The sequence below is a fragment of the Peromyscus eremicus genome, chromosome 22 (genome assembly GCF_949786415.1).
Source record: "Peromyscus eremicus chromosome 22, PerEre_H2_v1, whole genome shotgun sequence".
Classification (NCBI taxonomy): Eukaryota; Metazoa; Chordata; class Mammalia; order Rodentia; family Cricetidae; genus Peromyscus; species Peromyscus eremicus.
In genome coordinates, this window is record NC_081437.1 from 42,576,446 (window position 1) to 42,593,188 (window position 16,743).

Below are 16,743 nucleotides of genomic sequence, written 5' to 3' on the forward strand. Positions count from 1 at the left end.
TTTTCTTTTATCTTTGTATCTTTTCCATTATCACAATAAAATACTCTGACAATAGCAACTTAAGGGAGAATAGATTTATAGGTATAGTTCATCATGGTGGGATACTCAAGGCAGGAGGAGCTTGACGTAAGTGGGTCACATGACATCCTTAGTCTGAAGCAAAGAGCAATATAAGCATAGATGCTACTGCTCAGCTTGCTTTCTTCACTCTTACACAATCCAGGATCCCTTGCCTAAGGAATGGTGCCACTCACAGTGGGTGGCTCTCCCTACTTCAATTAACATAATCAAGATTATTACCTATGGGCATGCATATGTTTGGCATAAGTTGGTATGTTTGAACTTATTTCTATGATGCTTAGATTGTGTATGCAATCTGCCAAATGATTCTAGATTTTATCAAGTTGACGATTAACACTAACCATCACATCTTACTTGAATTGTTTTGCAAAATGGAATCTACATCAGGCAGAAAAACAAATTATAAAAAACTGGAGATACAATTAAAAATCAATATATAACAGAACTAATAAAAAATTATTTAAAAAGTGACATAGGAAAAAATGGAAAGTCATTATTTAAATTATTATTAAAAGGACTTGAGTTTGAAAGTCCGGTTACTAATTCAAAGGAATTTGAGATTCAACTAAAATGGAGATGAAGTGCCAGAATTGGAGAACACAGCTGTGTTAGTACATGTTTCTGAAAGGAAGCTCTTCTCCCAGGGACTATATATGTAAGGAGATTCCTCTCGGATAGTATGGTAAAGATCTCCTTGCTTCTCCCAAGCTGAGGCTGCCATAATTCTGCCCTGTTAATGCAAGAAAAAATATATTTGTAGGAAGAAAAATGGAATTACATTCTGCTTTCAATGTTTTTATTTAAATGATTTACAAATTGTAAGTTTTGTTCTAGATATCTAAATACAGTGTAATAAAATAGTAGACATAAAAAGTATCAGTTTGGCTGGGTTTAGTGGTGCATGCCTTTAATCCCAACACTCAGAAGGGAGAGACAAGCAGATCTCTGTGAGTCTGAGGACAGCCTGGTCTGTGAGTTCCAGGACAGCCAGGGCTGTTACGCATAGAAACTTGTCTCAAAACAACAACAACAACAGACAATTCAGTTTGTGATAGAGTCTCCTTTACTCAGTATGTCTTCCTGTGTTTGGGTCTGTGAGATGTCTCACAGGGTAAAGCACCTGCTGCCAGTTCTGACAACCTGAGCTGTTTAATTCCTGGGCCCTACATGGTGGAAGCAGGAAACCAACTCCAGTAAGTTGTCCTCTGATCTCCTTATCTGAGCAATCACACACACACACACACACACACACACACACACACACACACACACAAATAAATAGATAAATAAGTAAATAAACATATAATAAAATTGTTTTTAAAAGATGAAAATGTTTATCACATAATATAGAATAAACACCAAATAAAATGTAACTCTTTAGAAATTATCTTGTTCTCTTTGCTCCTACCAGATGCTATATCATACAAAAATCACTGCTGAGTCTTTTTTATCACAAGTCAAGGACTACTGTAGGACAACATTCTATTTTGTTTGTAATTAGAGATAAATATTAATTGAAATATTTGAACAAAAACCATGGATCTAAGAGATTATTCCAATTACTTTTCTACTGACTTAAATTCTACCTTCTAAAGGCACTCTGTATTTCATATCCTCAAAATTCAAGAGCAATGGTATTTTTATCTCCTGTCAATAATCTGTCTCATTTATCTTTTTCCATTGCTTGATATTTTGTAGAACTCTAAGGGAATTGTGTTTTGACTTCATTACACCCATTCATTATGCATTCAAGTCCTCAGCAAGACCATATCAGGAAACCCCAAACCACAGAGCCTTTGCTGGCTTGGACTTAGGCTTCTGATACCATGTCTGAATTATGAAGTATTTAATTTAAAAAATTCCTCACAGAGAAAATAAGGATTCTATTTGCAATCCACATTAAAAATTTAGAATTAATTATTTCCTTGCAGTTTCTAGGACATTGCCTCATGAATAACTCTCTTTAAAAATACTGTATCTCTCATTCTACCCTTGTTCTTTATTCTCCAAAGGGTGAACCCTAAACTTTTTGCATAGGAAACAGGCAAACATGCAAAACCTAGTAGGGCAATAGAGGTTTGTAAACCATTATAAGAGAGGGCATTCTCAAGCTGAGATCATTATTTTATTATTCTTGTCTTAATACAAATGTAATATCCTCAAAGATGTCTACTTACTATTCCTTCATTTTTTTTAAGTGATAAGAGATATGTTTTCAGGTAATAATGTTTACTGAGTTTACTGGGCTAGAGAAGGGCAGAGTGGAGGCTCAGTGAACCTCATGAAAGGTGACACCTGTACTTCCAACACCACTAGGACTGTGTGCTGCACAATGATTGGGGTCTGTGGTGGTCTGTGGTGGTTTGAATAAGTATAGCCCCCACAGACTGCAATATTTGAATGCTTGACGCATAGAGAGTGGCACTATTAGGAGGTGTAGCCTTGTTAGAGTAGGTGTGGCCTTGAAGGAAGTGTGTCACTATCGGGGCAGACTTTGAGGTCTCATATGCTCAAGCTATGCCCAGTGTGCCAGACAGTCTCCTTCTGCTGCTTATGAATCAAGATATAGAACTCGCAGCTCCTTTTCCAGCACATGTCTGCCTACATGCTACCGTGCTTCTAACCATGATGATAATGGACTAAACCTCTGAACTATAAGCCAGTTCCAATTAAATGTTTTCCTTCATAAGAGTTACTGTGATCATGGTGTATCTTCACAGCAATAGAAACCCTAACTAAGACAGGGTCTGAATGAGATTAGAGATGCACATGTTCTCACACTGTAAAATACTTATTTTCTTTTTATTTGGACATAGAAGAGAAGCAAGGCTACTTTTTCTTGTTTCTAGGATTTAATGTAGTAAAGATTTTTACTTTAAAGATTAAGAGGTGAAGAAAATCCTCTTTGGTAGGCAGAATAAGCCCAGAGACAGACAGTGGAGCTCAGTGACCTTGGGCAATGAGGAAAAATACAAGTACAGACCAAGAGCTAGGCAGCTTCCAACATCATAGGCCAGTGGCGGGGGTGGCGGGAGGTTGACATCTACTTTGAGATATATATGAAGCCAGAACAAAAGGAAGACAAGACCTAATGGTGGAAAATCCTCTCTTGGGTTTTGTGGTGAGAAGATGATGAGAGGGCAAAGGTGACAGAGAAGCATTTTGACCAAGAAGGTCATGGTGTGGGCCTGTGTGGCCAGTTAGTGGGATTCCACTAAGGAAGGGCAGTGTGGCCTAGGATTCTGGGATTGCTGGGAGATAGCATAGGCAGATAAGTAGTGGAACAGACCATAGAACGAGAAAGAGGGAGCCTTTAGTTATCGACTTGGGTGAGCACAGTGCCATCTTCCAGGAAAGGTATTGATTTCACAGTTCCTGAGTAGCTTGTGCTGCTAAGAGAGATGCCATGGACATTATACCAGGGCACTAACCATAAGGAACACTATGGACTTCATGTTTCCACACAGTAACCAGGAGAGATACTATGACCTTCACATCCCCAGACAGCAACTGGGAGAGATGCTATGGGTACCATTTCCCTAGATAGCAACCATAAGAGATGTCATGGACACTGTGTAGTCCACAGATGATGAACATGAGAGATGTCAAAAACACAACACCCATATACAATGATCAGAAGGTATGTTGTAGACACCATGTCCACAGAAAGTAGCCAAGAGAGATTCTGTGGGCTCCATGTCTCCAGGCAGTCACCAAAACAGATTTCACCAGAAGAGATATTGGTTTCATACTTCTTGAGGGGAAGCTTGACTCTATCCTTCCAGAACCCCAGCTTTTTCCCAACTTGAAGGCTATTTATTTTTGAAGTAAGAGAGAAAGTTCTGGTTAATTGCAGTCAGCATGTGGAGGTAGTCTTGGAATACGGTTCTAATCCAAATACCACCTCCTTCTAGAGCTTACCTATGAGCTGAGCACAAGCCCCCTGATTGCTCAGGCATTACTGCCATCTGATCTACAGCTGAAAGTTTGCAGAGCAGAGATATGCTTACTGTTAGGGGAGAGCCACCTGCCCAACTACTACCAAGACTTTGAGTACCAAAATCATGTGGGAAGACTTACATGTGAGGAGGAAGCAAACCCATCAGTTTCCTGCTGCCTAGGACTACTTGAGCAAAGAACAGATAAAGTCTATGAGCACCACAGGACAATCCTGATGTACAATTTCAAGGCATTTACACTTCTATGAATAGTAACAAAACACAAGACAGTGAAGACCAACCCCATTCAGCTGAATAATCAAGCAAAACTGTAAAGATCCAAGGCTTAGGCAAATGTAACATCTCCCACAAATGAATATACCTTCCAGTAAATGTCTTGCAAGACAATCTCTAAGATGGAAAACTTAAAAAAAAAGAGTTAAAAATGTCCATGGAACTCAGGAAATTTTCATAATTTGTTTTTAGTTTTTCTACAAATATGTGTAATGATTCTGTCTGCGATGTGTGTTGGAACAGTTTTGAAAGTTCTTGTGAAAGACAAAATCAAAAGCAATGCATGTGACTGAAGTTTTAATCTAGATAATCTTAAGAAAAAATTATGAAAAAAGCAGAAAGGATACTGTGTTAAGAAGTTGATGCAAAGAATCTTTGTGTTTCAAATGCCAGATACTGAAACATTTCTTCAGCTGGTAGACAGATACACTGCTTATTTGGCTAGTAAGGAAGATTACCTAATCTTCTTTTTCATTCCTTCCTCACATTTTTAAACTGGGGCTGGAGGAAGGTAAGCTGGAGAAACCAGTACCATGGCCAGTGGTGAGGCTCTTTTAAAAGGGGAGTTTTCATAAATGTTGTTTTTGGCAAGATCTGTGACTGTTACTTCCCTCTCCTGTCTGTCAGGATAATGTGTAAAACCTGTTTCCACACATCTCCTAGGAGAGCATTCTGTTCTTTGGATATGCAGAGACTTTTGTCATTTAAAACTAATTGGTATATTTCAAACCAGTGCAGGTTGCAGCACTTAAAGTGACATGTAAATGTGGATAGGCTCATGATCCAAAATGCCCTGACCCATCTGTACTCACAGATGCCTTTGTCCTTGGGGGGGGGGGTGTCTGGAGGAAGTAGAGGCTGGGGATGAATGTCATCCATCCTGCCCAAAAGGGTCTCAAGTCTGCTGTGTGTTGAACATGATCCTAGTTAAAAACTGACAGTGATAGTGATTCCATTTCTGAAACTGAGCTAAAATTAAGAATCTGATCGTTCACTTTTTATTCATTTGTGCTTTTAACTCGCATTGAGTCAGGTATGGGCAGCACAGGAAAACTATTCTACCCTCCTTGACACACATGTGAAATAGGCCTAAGCAAATGAAATTATACTGACCTTGTGGGGGCAAGTGTGTTTGTATGTGGGCATGCTGTGTATGCCTGGATGTTGAAGTATGCATGTGTGTGCATGTATAAGAATGTGTTTATGGATAATCATTGGTATATTGTCTTTGCCACTATATTATTGTGGGAAAAAGTCAAGTACATTCAAGTGAGTCTCCTTAGATTGTGGTTTTTTTTTTTTTTTTTTTTTTTTTTTTTTTTTTTTTTTTTAGGCTTATAGTGGGCACCAATCATAATGGCATGGCATTTAATGCTTTATTTATTTATTTATTTATTTATTTATTTATTTTGTATTTTTTTTTAATTTTTATTTTGCAATACAATTAAGTTCTACATACAGGCACAGATTCCCTTGTTCTCCCCCCTCCCGCCCCCCCTCACCTTCCCCCCAGCCCGCCCCCCATTCCAATCTTCTCCAGGGCAAAGCCTTCCCCACAGACTGAGATCAACCTGGTGGACTCAGTCCAGGTAGGTCCAGTCCCCTCCTCCCAGGCCGAGCCAAGGGACCCTGCATAGGCCCCAGGTTTCAAACAGCCGACTCATGCAATGAGCACAGGACCCGGTGCCACTGCCTGGATGCCTCCCAAACAGATCAGGCCAATCAACTGTCTCACCCACTCAGAGGGCCTGATCCAGTTGGTGACCCCTCAGCCATTGGTTCATATTTCATGTGTTTCCGTTTGTTTGGCTATTTGTCTCTGTGCTTTATCCGACCTTGGTCTCAACAATTCTCTCTCATATAAACCCTCCTCATTCTCGCTAATTGGACTCCCAGAGATCCACCTGGGGCCTAGTCATGGATCTCTGCATCCAGATCCCTCAGTAGTTGGATGAGGTTTCTAGCACGACAATTAGAGTGTTTGGCCATCCCATCACCAGAGTAGGTCAATTCGGACTGTCTCTTGACCATTGCCATCAGTCTGTTGTGGGGGTAATATAGTGGCAAAGACAATATACCAATGATTATCCACCTTTATTTGAAGGAAGCTGTTGTTTCTACGCAAAGTTCATCAATCCACCAGAACAGTGGCAGGGTCGGAGCAGAGATCTGCTGAAATGTATGGGAATTAGCCTCAAGTGTGCAGACAGAAAATGTCAATAAAGGGATTAAAAAGCATCCAAATAAGCAATCCTCCTCAGGGCCAAAATCACTGACGAATCAAATGGCTGAAGACATTCAAGGAGAAGATATTCTTCAGGTTGGACCTTTGACTACGATGTGACTACAAGAAATCGACAGTTAGAAACAAAGTGGTGTGGTAAAGAATTACTTCAAAAACAATGTGATTTATCCATATGTATTCTAACTTGTTTATTTTATGGTTTTCTTTATAAATAAAGTATTAAGTGGAAAAAAAGAATGTTTATGCAGGCATGTACATGCTGTGCATACAGCAGGGAGACATAGGCTGTGAATGACTGATCACATAACTGTGTGAGTGAGGTATTGTGGAATATTATCTCTATCTGTAGTCTAGCTTAAGTTGAGGGTTGGGCGGGCTGACCTCAACATCCATTGGCCTTCTAGAACGTCAATATTTATAGGTGGCCTGAAGCATACCATTGAAAATTACACCAAGGTTTAAGAATGAAGAGACAACACAGTATTAAACTTCCTCCTTCAATCCTTTCTACCCCATGTCTTGATTACAGCTTATATGGGGAAAGTCAGAAAAAAATTTGGGGAAACCTCAAATTCCTTAGTTGAAGAAATATTGCCTTTATAAAACATGAAAAATTAAGGCAGCATCCCCCCCAAAAACAATCATTTTTTCCTCTGTGCTGAAAAAAAATTTACATGTTGTATTACAAAAGAAAACTTTGTCCAAATATAATATATATTATTTCTGTGTAAGATTATGTGTTTAAAATGTTACTTTTCACAAGTATTACGAAAAATAGTTTAAGATAAAAATTAGAAAGATATCATATTATATCTTGGTCCTAACATAAAACCCGTGATGTTATGCTTAGAGAGACCCAGCTGCCAGTTACCCAACAGTACCACTAAGAGCCAATGTTTGCAGAACACACAGCACAATGCCTTTTTGTTTTTATGTATAGAAAGTCTGAGCCAGGATTCATATAAAAGTTCCATTTCTTACCTGAAGTCATTTATTTTTTTAAAAAAATACTTTATTTGTCAACTGAGCACAAGAACATATATCTGAGGCACACACAGGATAATGCAGGCCCACCTGGGGAACAGAGGCCTCACCTTGGTGTGTCCCTGTTTCCCACTCCAGACACAGTTGTGTGACAACTGTAGGGAGTCAGGCTCTGCACTATGTGCCTGCCAGTTGTGCCTGTTCTGCTCCATGCTCCTGGGTGTCCACACACTTAGGAACATTTGGGGACTGAAGTAGGATTTTTCATAAAGGACGGAAGGGAGGGGCAAGGGATGAACCCACTACTCTGCTTTCTGGCTGACAGATCCAAGCAGACTGCACTTACGTCTACAGAGCCAGAAAGGACAACTGAGGAGCATTTTCTTCCCTGAAGGGACAAAGAATCTGGGAGAGAGAAAGGAACAACTTACTTGCTGTTCAAACTCTTCAGGAACCTTCACTGTATTGTTCTAGAATCAAATAAAACATTGCCAAATGCATAATAAATGCAATGCTATAAAAAGCAAAATGTAATTAACATATTTAAAGTATGTATTATTGGTATTGACATTCTTGTTTGTTTGTTTTTGAGACAGGGTTTCTCTGTGTAGCCCTGGCTATCCTGGAACTTGCTTTGTAGACCAGGCTGGTTTCAAACTCAGAGATCCATCTGCCTCTGCCTTCCAAATGCTGGGATCAAAAGCATGTGCCACCACCACCTGGCTGGTAATCATATTCTTTAAAAAAGCACAAATATTAATTTTGTTAAAAGTACAACAGACATAATACACTGAAGAACATTGAATGTGCTACCCTTGCCTCCACAGAAGTTTTATTATCATTTGGAACACTCCCAAGGGTTCATGAATTGATAGTCTGTCCCTGGATTGGCAGTGCTATTGAGAGTGAATGGGCCATGAGAGCACCAACCTCATGTATAAACTAATCTACTGATGAATTCATAGCTGAACTGACTTTTGGAAAACATGGCCTGGTTAGAGGAAGTAGGTCACCGGGGTATACTTTTGAAAGACACCTTGTCTCTGATACTTTCCTGCCTCTCCTTTGCCTTCTGGTGGCCATGATTTCAGTTGTTTTTCTCTACCACATGCTCCCACCTTGATGCTCTGACTTACTGGCACAGGTCACAGAGTAATAAACCAAGTGACCTTGGGATGAACCCTCTAAACCAGTGAGCCAAAATAAACATTGTCTTCTTAAAGTGGTTTTTTTTTTTTTTTTTTTTTTTTTTTTTTTTTTTTTTTTTTTTTTGGTTTTCGAGACAGAGTTTCTCTGTGTAGCTTTGCGCCTTTCCTGGAACTCACTTGGTAGCCCAGGCTGGCCTCGAACTCACAGAGATCCGCCTGGCTCTGCCTCCCGAGTGCTGGGATTAAAGGCGTGCGCCACCACCGCCCGGCCTTAAAGTGGTTTCTTTAAGGTATTTGTCACCGCTCTCACACATTCCTCCAAAGGGCCATCCACATGAACTCCAGGCAAGGAATCTTCCTGAGGATTCTCCCAAGGGACACCCAAGCTCCTCTGTCTCAGGAGCTAGACTGACTTCACAGAGTAGCCAGAAGAAAAGTCAGGGTGCTGATCATGTGGGGGAATAATTGCTGCTACAGAGTTACACTGAAGAGTGATAATCCATGGCCACAAATGGAGGATGGAGTCATCTGAATTGATTCCCCAGATCATCTGCCCAGAGTATCTAGAGCACCCAGTCACTGAAAGGACTGGACATTTGCTGCATGGGTCACAAGTTAATACTTCCTATCCTATCACAAATTAATACTTCCTCTGTACACCATTCCTGTGGTGGAACAGACTTTGATTAAAGAGTTCCTACTGTGGGATGGTCTGTATATAAAATGTGTTGCTCTGATTGGTTAATAAATAAAACACTAATTGGCCAGTAGCCAGGCAGGAGGAAGTATAGGCGGGACAAGGAGAAAAAGAATTCTGGGAAGTGGAAGACTGAGTCAGAGACACTGCCAGTCGCCGCCATGACAAGCAGCATGTGAAGATACCGGAAAGCCACGAGCCACGTGGCAAGGTATAGATTTATAGAAATGGATTAATTTAAGATATAAGAATAGTTAGCAAGAAGCCTGGCATGGCCATACAATTTGTAAGTAATATAAGTCTCTGTGTTTACTTGGTTGGGTCTGAGCGGCTGTGGGACTGGCAGGTGACAGAGATTTGTCCTGACTGTGGGCCAGGCAGGAAAACTCTAGCTACAAGTTCCTGTCAAAAGTGGATGTTCCTACAAGTGTTTGTGGGCTTCACAAACTATAAACAACCCCAGGTGTTCCCAGCCTTCTTTGGTCTCCTATTTAAAAACTATATATACTTACAGTAAATGAAAATTTTATAGTAATAATTGTCTTTATTCTTCCCCAAAGTATTTACCTCAGTGTAGTTATGACTATCCCAGTGATAGGTCCCCTGTCCTATCATTGAATGACTGCTAGTGCCTGTGTTAGGCAGACTCCATAAATGAATTTACAAACACTACTTGTTTATAAGGTATTTTAAACTTTTCATCATTTCTTCCAAGATGAGTCTAGATGAAGGAGAAGGCAAGAGGAAAGGAAAAATGCACCTTCATTATCCATCACACAGGTCAGTCTCTATAGGGTCTGTGAGAAGACCACAGACACAGGTGATGAGTCTCTGCAATTCCTCACAAGATCCCCAAGCCTATAGAGATGTAATGTTATAAATCTTCAATGACTAACTCATGATTTCTTGATCACCAGGGTACAGTGATCCTTGCTGGGGAAGATAGACTGATCCTTGAGTAAGGAATGGTCTCCCTAGGAAGGAAGCCTCCACTTAGCTGACCTGGGAAAGGTACCACATGGTCTTCTACTGAAAATTAAACCACAAGCCCCATGAGAACTGGCATCAGTTGGCCACATATGCCCATCGAGGAGTATTTCCTATGAGTGAGGTTTGCAAGGTCTTCTCTAGATGCCACGAGCCAGCTTTGGATTCTTGACAAAAGCAAGGAAGCGATGCAAGCCAGGTTCAGCACAAGATGGAATGATATCACCTCTGGTGTTTCATGAGATTGAACTAAGAATGAGTGAAATCATCCAAAGCCAAAGTTGAAGTCTGAGAGCCAGCCACGACTTGTATCTCAAAGTTGCCTCACAGGCTCAGTTATGTTCTACTACTCAGCATTGCTGCAAGGGCCTGACACTTAGTGAGTCTTCCAAGGAGCCTTCACCGTGATTGCCAGTGCAGGAGTTGGCCAGCAGGACTCTTTCCCATTGAAAATAAATTGCATCCTACCACTTGGGGTGAAATAAGAAACGTTTGCAAGGGATAAACTTTTGAAATGAGACCTATGTGACATATAGTACATTCCTACATGCTGTGGCATGTCATGGGAAATTCTTAATAGCTGAAAGTAGAAATTAGATACCCCAATGATCCATATGCATGAGGAGCAGTCGTGGTCCAAGCATATGGTAGGGGCATATCTTGTGCACATTACTTATTTGGGACTACATCTCATTTTGGCATCCAGACAGACCTCCAATCAGGTTGAATTAGGCCGGTAATAAATAGGTTTGCCTTTCTGTGGAGCAGAATAGCTAGCTGGCCTAGCTTGGGGCAGGTGGAAGGAGAGGAAGTCACCATTTTATTGCAAGCTGTCTTCAGAGAATCCTTAAGCTACACAAAATGTATATGGGGACTCAGAAGCTTCAGCTTTAAAAGGTGCACTTTGTCTTCTGCATCCATTGCATTGCAGACATAAACATTTGTAGCTTTCTCCAGGCAACCAGAGTAGACTAGAACAGGGAAAGTTTGCTTTGTTTATATTAAGTTGAGAGATTGGTGCTACTTGTTTATTGTGGAAATGTTTTGTTCATTCATCAACTGTAATGAAAGCCTCAATGGACTATATATATATATATCAATCTACTAAGGGGTGCTTTCTTTAGCAAAGCTATACCACACCAACTAGGGACCAAGTGTTCAAAAGCCTGAGACTATGGGGACATTTTTCTTTCAAACCACTACAAAGTAAAAGTATGTAGTTACAAAGATTGTTTCTGTACTTTTAAAGATTAATCAAAACTTAAGCTTTTTTAAAAAATAAACTTTATTATTTTAAAAAAATTAGAAATTAAAAATATTACCCATGGAAATAACCAGACCAAGGGTCTGTAATATGTCTCAATAAGCATAAATACAATTATGAAGGAGGCTATTAAGCTAATTGTGTCTCTAGTTCTATCTCAATCGATAGAGCATAGGACTCAATCTCAGGGTTGTGGGTTTAGGTCCTACATTGGGTGCCACTTGTAATGAAAGACTCAATGGTCTATATCAATTTATTAAGGGATTCTATGGGGAAAACAGATTCATTGATACAAAATGAAGTGACGCTGTTGCCTCATTGTCTCCCAGGGAAAGATGGGGAAAGCTCCAGATTAGGTCTCTGAACCACATGCCAGGAAGCCTTCCATGTTCAAGAGCTCACGACTCCTCCCCTTTCCCTTTGAAGAGGTCACATAGGCAGGCAAGAAGTACCACCTCTATCATGCCAGATAACGCAAAGTCATAGGTGGAGCAAATTCCCACTGCAATCAAATATTCATTGAGCCCCATTTTCCAGATCTCTAAGATTCATCATGGCATAAAAACAGACAACATGTGTCTTGTGCAACTCTGTTTTGTTGGCTGAAATGGTAATAAACAACAAACATATGTAGTAAAAAGTCATATAGTATATACCAAACGGACTGGTGCTGGAGTTTTTGTTTTGCATTTGTATTTGTGTGTGTGTGTGTGTGTGTGTGTGTGTGTGTGTGTGTGTGTGTGTGTATGTATGTGTTAAAATAAATGGAAATAAGGACATGGAGAAAGGGCATAAGCTAGGCTGCTATCCTAATTGGCCTGATCAGACAGCTTCTTGGAAATGTAACATACCAGTTAAGATTTTGATAAGATAATGTTGAGGAAAGGGGGTCCAGATAAGGGGAACAGACATCACACAGCTCTGGGGTGGGCGTCTTGCCCAGGAGACAGATCAAGAAAGAAAAACTGGTCATAGAGGAGTGAACCAGTAGCAGAGCACAGAAGACATGGGGTTTGTACTGCCTTGCCATAAGCCCAGCAAGATAGAGGACAGAAACAATTTTATCAGGAGGGAACTGGGAGCCTCACAGGGTTTCTAAGCAGAGATGTGACACATGACAAAGTTTCAAGTGTGCCATTAAGCTAAGGAGCTACAAAGGGCAAGGGTGGGGCTAGAGACAAGCCATGGAGCTTCGGTTGTGAGCATTCTGTACTCCAGGTCAAGGTGGCTAAGATGAACCATGAGAGCTGTAGCTTGAATATGTTTGAAAAGTAAAGCTGGTAGGAATTTCTCAAGGATTAGAATTAAGGTATAAAAAATAATAAAGATTATTAATTCAAATGTTTGACCTGAGCAAATGAGAAATGGTATTAGAATAATCCAGTGTACCAAAGGTCCTGGACTAAGTTCTTGAAGGTGTCATGCATGTGTCTCTATGCATCTTACTTCACTTGATGTAGGTGAGAGCTCTCAGACTTGGTACATCCATGGATGTGGCTGTGAGAAGAAATAGCTTGTTTACCTTAATACCTCTAGTTCATTGAGATACCCACAGGAATCTCAAAATCATCCTTCATAACTGTGCAGCTACAGTGTGGTGTGCCACAGCCTAGTCTCTTGGATCCTCCAGTGGCAGATAGTATCTTCTACTGGATGGTGCCCTGTACTAATGGCACCCCCTATAGACAGCACCATCTGCAGATCCCACCCTCTACTGACCTACACAAGCAAGATTCATACTATAAAGTAGACTTTTTCTTGCTTGGATATCTGAGACACAGGATGTCTATAGATACTGGTGGAGGAGGCTATGAATGGATATTCCTTGTGTGTGGAAATAGCAAGCTCAATTTTGTCTTCAGGTATAGACACCAAGCAAGTTCCTGGATATATGCATGGAAGTTTGGGGTTACAAGGACTTCATAATATAGAAAAGTACAATTTCAATCCATGAAACACATATCAGTAGATACATTTAGTTGTTTTAATTTCAAAAACCCATTTTCTATAAAGAAATCTACAGTAATAAATTAATGTGGTTAATTAGTTTAAAATTTAAGACTTCTTTTTATGGATAATATGGAAAGTCATGGCTTAAAAAAAAAAAAAGGAATTGCCTCATGATATTTGAACTTAGGAATACACCATACTCTTTAAATTTTCATGTTTTTGCTTCCTTTCTGAAGGGTGTTTCATTTTCAGCAGCCACCTGTATAAATAATTCATTGTCTTTAAAAGAGCTGGAAATACAGCACCTGACAATGGACAGTTTGGGCAGGAAGACGAGGAGCATGCTTGTTATAAAAAGGTTTGGCCCTAAGGCTTCATGTTATGGTGAATGAGACACTCTTAAATCAACAAGGTATTTTCCTTGAAGGTCTCAAGAAATCACAAAATAATATTCCTCTTATATTAATTCACAAAGAAGTAAAACATATAAAATACACACTACCTGTGTTTCTGTGAGAAGACTATTTTAATCATATAGATCAAATATATGATCTTTTAAACAAACTGGTTTGTTTCTTTGTCTCATGAAAACTAAACACAGATATGTCTGTCAACTCATCACTTCAAATGTCTTCAGGAAGAGACTGGGCACTTATGAGTAGTCAGCACAGAATCTACAGATGAGGTGGGAGCTTTTGGGGTGTCAGCTGCTGGCTGACAAGGGTAATCAATGACTTCTGGGCCATTTTGGACCCTTTTCTGTTTATAAGGCAACAGCAGTAAAAATCCAAAATATCAACTGGGTTGCTTAAAAACTTCCTCTACATTCCCTAAGAGTAAAACCAGGCAGAAGAAAAGACAGTAGAATGAGTAGCAGCATCTCCTGTCCTGTTTTCAGGGCTCTGTGAGCAGCTCAAGATACTGGAGATCATGGGGAGCAGAAGAAAAGGAGATCCAAAACCTCTGACCAGTTCTTTCACGCACTACATGAGTTTTCTACATAATGTGCCTTCCAGATCAATAGTTAAGATTCTCTGCAAACATTTAAACAAGCTAAATAGGTGAGGTGACTCCTTAGAAAACCTGAGCCTTTTGTTCTCCTGACACTGTGTTTCTAGATTGGCATTTGCTGACAACATCTTCCAGAGTGATTTGCCAGAGGATGGGCCAAAAAGAAATGGAAAAGTATATTACCACCCAAACCAAACCCTAGGAACTGGGGAAAGGTTCTAAATCTACTCGCAAATGAACCCAATGTCTGGCCAACAAACCTTTCCACATCTGGCTGGTTGTCAGTGATGAGAGAAAGAAGCAGAACCACTCATTTCCACAAGAGTGCAGAAAGATTGAGGCCTCAGGAAGGCACCTACACTATGGGTCTAAAGTTTACCTGTAGAGAAGCCAGCAGGAGAAACCACAGTGTGTCCAGTAAAATATCACATCATTTGTCTAAAACCCATTGACTATGATATGAATGAACGTAGTCTTATGAAGCCTGCATGTGAATCCTTTGATTAATCTAGTCTATCCTCCTATTTTAGAACAAACATTAAGCAATAAATGCCCCCAAACAATCTCTTTGGGGCCATCATGGTTCAAATATGATGTGACCCTGAGAGGCTACCAGGTTATGACAAGGAGACAGTATGCTCACAGCATTGTTCTCAAAACTCCATGTTTGCACACATTTGGTGGAGATGCTAACACACACACACACACACTTTTATCATTCTCTTTGGCTTATTACTAGAAGAAATAATACTGTTCCACCTAAGCATTTAAAGAATTAAATATAATTAAGTGGAGGATTTGTACCTTCCTTAAAGCAACCAGTCCTGCCTTCAGGTATGGAAAGTTCCTGCTGTGTTCTGACTTTAGGGAAAATGAAACACCTGGAGGATCTTCTTATCAATGAGGAACTTGCTACTCCCCAGACTCAAACTGCATGCTCATGAGAACAACACCTGGCAGAGGAGACAAGGTTCAGCTGAGTGGAAGGCACAAAGTAATTAAGCATTTCCACAATTCCTCTGTATTTAGCCTCACAAGAATAGTTCCTCTAAGTCCAATCCCATTTTGACAGTTCTAGTCTGGCTTCCTGTAGAAACATTATCACTGGATCACAGTTCAACGTATTCAATCTACCTGCTCAAAGGATGTTGTGCATCTGTCTAACAACTGCCACCAGAGGTTTTGGTGCCCTTTACACACAGAGCTATGCTATAATCCTGTCTATAGCTAATATCAAAGAAAGCACTAGGAGGAAATCCATATACCTGAGCTTCCTCAAATCAACAAACATCCCTCTCTCTGTCTCAGCCTGTCTCCCTCCTCTCCTGCCCTTCATTTTTCTTATCCTCCTGGTCCTTCTTGTCCCTCTTTTCTTCCTCCTTCTCTTCACCCCATGCGTCTATTGCCACTTTGACCAGCTGGGATAGTCCATCCAGTCTCCTCCAGCCTTTCCAAGGAAAATTGAACACATCTTAATACCTGATTGCTAAGAACACATTTCTTAAAAACATTGAGCTCACATCTTTTAGAAAATAGTAATCAATTAATAGGATTCTTGCAATGGAGGGACTTCTAAGAAAATCAAGGTAAAACTGACAAGTTTGTGATATTCCTATCCCCTTCTGGAACCTAGGAAGTCAAGATCTGTGCTGAAATGGATTCTGTTTACTATTTTACAGTTGGAACAACTGTACAAATAATTCACAAAGAATTTGTGGCCTATGACCCCTGACAGCAAGAAAGTGAAGCAGAATGCACATGGTAACACATTGGAGCCTCCTTGGGTGGAGAAGCAGACACAGAGAGAAAAGCCAACCATGCTACTCAAACTTCAGATAACTTAGGAAAGCATGTGCATTGTAATAGATTAAGCATGTGGAATTAACGGATTAAGCTGAAAGCCGCCACTTTGACTCATAAAACAGGCAAGTATTGAATGGATGGCATGTATATGCACACACATACACAATCATACATTCAGTTTTACATCTGTAAACATATACAACAGGACATGGAAGGTATTGGCTGGTTCCCTTGGATAAAAAGAATCTGGGTGAGTATAGGAGGCTAATATTTTGAAGTAAATTGTGACTGTTTTCTCCTGAAGCATGCATATATTCCATAACTATGACATCATCCCCAGT

General features: G+C 40.1%; 1 long non-coding RNA gene across 2 annotated transcripts in view; it reads right to left on the reverse strand.

Moving 5' to 3' along the window:
• Positions 1–566: 566 nt before the first annotated feature.
• LOC131897656 (uncharacterized) overlaps positions 567–16,743 on the reverse strand; it is an 84,330-nt gene continuing 68,153 nt past the window's right edge. For both annotated transcript variants that reach the window (XR_009375758.1, XR_009375759.1), the window contains 2 exons: positions 15,404–15,552; positions 567–811 (listed from right to left, as the gene is read on the reverse strand). This is a non-coding gene — a long non-coding RNA (uncharacterized LOC131897656). The remainder of the gene's footprint in view (positions 812–15,403; positions 15,553–16,743) is intronic.